Source organism: Panthera uncia, chromosome D4, assembly GCF_023721935.1.
Source record: "Panthera uncia isolate 11264 chromosome D4, Puncia_PCG_1.0, whole genome shotgun sequence".
In the NCBI taxonomy this organism is placed as follows: Eukaryota; Metazoa; Chordata; class Mammalia; order Carnivora; family Felidae; genus Panthera; species Panthera uncia.
Window position 1 is genome coordinate 14,041,918 of NC_064807.1, and position 2,379 is coordinate 14,044,296.

General features: G+C 42.1%; 1 non-coding gene across 1 annotated transcript; it reads left to right on the top strand.

The window, feature by feature from the left end:
• The first annotated feature begins 1,126 nt into the window (after positions 1–1,126).
• Positions 1,127–1,317, top strand: LOC125928196 (U2 spliceosomal RNA). Its single transcript, XR_007459590.1, has one exon. It is a non-coding gene; the product is annotated as a U2 spliceosomal RNA (small nuclear RNA).
• The last annotated feature ends 1,062 nt before the right edge of the window (positions 1,318–2,379 follow it).

A 2,379-nucleotide genomic window follows, 5' to 3' on the forward strand; every position in this document is an offset into this window, starting at 1 on the left:
ATTTATTTATTTTTGAGAGAGACAGAGCGTGGTGGGGGGTGGGGAGAGAGAGAGGGACACGCAGAATCCAAAGCAGGCTCCAGGCTCTGTGCTGTCAGCACAGAGCCTGAGGCAGGACTTAAACTCACGAAGTGGCCACCCCCCTTTTAAAGCAGGTGTTTCTTAATATATATGGGAAATAAAAATAAGGTGGTAGCAATTCCTACCACACTGTGATGTCTGTCTGCCCGTGCCAGATTCTTCATATCCCCAAACACAGTGGTCCCCAGTGATTGGATGTGGGATAATCTCAGGCCTCTGTTGGCAATGACAGCATGAAAGAAAAATACAAAGTGAGTATGGTTATTTTGATGCACCCTCTGTTAATGAATGACATGCAGATTACCTGTCTAGATCTGGTTCACTGTCAAATGACTCATCATCTTGGGCTATTCTGCTGACACATTGTATCAGCACAAAGGAGCTTGAAAATCATCATGATTAAGAACAGAGTATAGCAGTTTAATTTTTAAAAATAGAAAGAGACATCTTTTTTTTTTTTTTTTTTTTTTTTTTTGTATATATGTGAGTTTGGGTCATTGTGGTGAGGAATCGAAGCAGAGAAATGTTCACCTTAAGCCTGGAAGGCTGACCCATAGCTTGCATAGTTCCCATAAGGATCAGATGCATCCGAGTTGCTACATTCTTAAGGGGTCTCGTGACTGCCTGTATATCTCACCAATACTTAATATAGACCTGAATGAGAAACACCAGAAAAACTTGTGGAAGTGGTTTTACAAGTAGAACTTCAAAGAAGACATTTATGGTCGGATACTCCCTGCACATCCCCTCCCACTTGAGTACTAAGTATAACTACCAGCTTCATACAACAAAAGTTCGGTTCTTTCTGCCTGTGGGTCCTGTACCCGAGCTCCTTAAATAAACCTAGTAAGATGCACCATACAGAGTGTCAAGGACTCTCGTGCTCGGGGACCCTGCAACAATTGTGTCCAAAAGTGTAGCATTATCCAAGTTACTGTGTTAGTCACTGGAAGTTCAGAAGCTGGTGTTTGTGTACATGATCATTCACAACTCTTGCCAAGGGAGAAGGAAATCAACATGGTTGAATATTTAATAATGCACGATAATCGCTTCTCGGCCTTTTGGCTAAGATCAAGTGTAGTATCTGCTCTTATCAGTTTAATAATGCACAATCAACTTTTCTCTCTCGAAAAGTTATCAGGGGTTCCTGCCGCTCCAGCATCAGAAGAGTGAGTTGGTCTCTCAGGTGTACTAACGTATCATCATTAGTATACATCATTAGTAAAAAAACCTAATAGTGGTCAACTATACTCACCCCCCACCCCCTCCAACAACACAGAAACAAAAACAAAAACCAACAGAGCATTACAAGAATGGAGACCTCTCTCTTAAATATTTGGAGACATTTAATGTGGATGAATATGTAGGATTTCCCACCTATTGTCCTCAAGTCTCCCAATCGTAGGTGTGGAATACCTTTTTAAAAGCATATTGATGTTGGGGCGCCTGGGTGGCTCAGTTGGTTAAGCGGCCGACTTTGGCTCAGGTCATGATCTCGCGGTCTGTGAGTTCGAGCCCCGCGTCAGGCTCTGTGCTGACAGCTCAGAGCCTGGAGCCTGTTTCAGATTCTGTATCTCCCTCTCTCTGACCCTCCCCCGTTCATGCTTTGTCTCTCTCTGTCTCAAAAATAAATAAACGTTAAAAAAAAAATTTAAAAAAAAAAAAAAGCATATTGATGTTGATCCTAAAACTGCTCATACCCTTGTGGGAATGGGAATCCTGCAAACTTACAAACAGAATGTGATGCCTTTGAAAAGAAAATAAAAGCTGGTGGAATAGACCTGTTGCAGGTAATATTCTCATAATAGGCATACACAAGGCATTTGTGCTGTCTGTGCACAGCAGTGGAAGAAGGAGTCAGTCACAGGTAGAATATATCATCTTTCCAGCGTCATCTCTGAACTACATTTGTGTACGATGAAGATGCTACTTTATTTATTCTTTTAATTTGTTTTTTAATTTTAGAGAAAGAGAGCATGAGTGGGGCAGGGGCAGAAGGAGAGACAGAATCCCAAGCAGGCTCCACGCTCAGTGCAGAGCCCAATGTGGGGCTCCATCCCATGACCCTGGGATCATGGACTGAGCCAAAGCCAAGGGTCAGACACTTAACCAACTGAACCACCCCGGCACCCCCGAAGATGTTACTTACTTCAGAACTAAGAGTTAAAACTGTGAACTACTTAACGTTTTAATGCATGTGCACAATAAACTTGCAGGTCCACTATAGAATATGGTAGAAGGAAACTGAAGAAGATTGGAGCAAAGTCCTGTTTAAATGAACAGAATGTTTTTTATAAG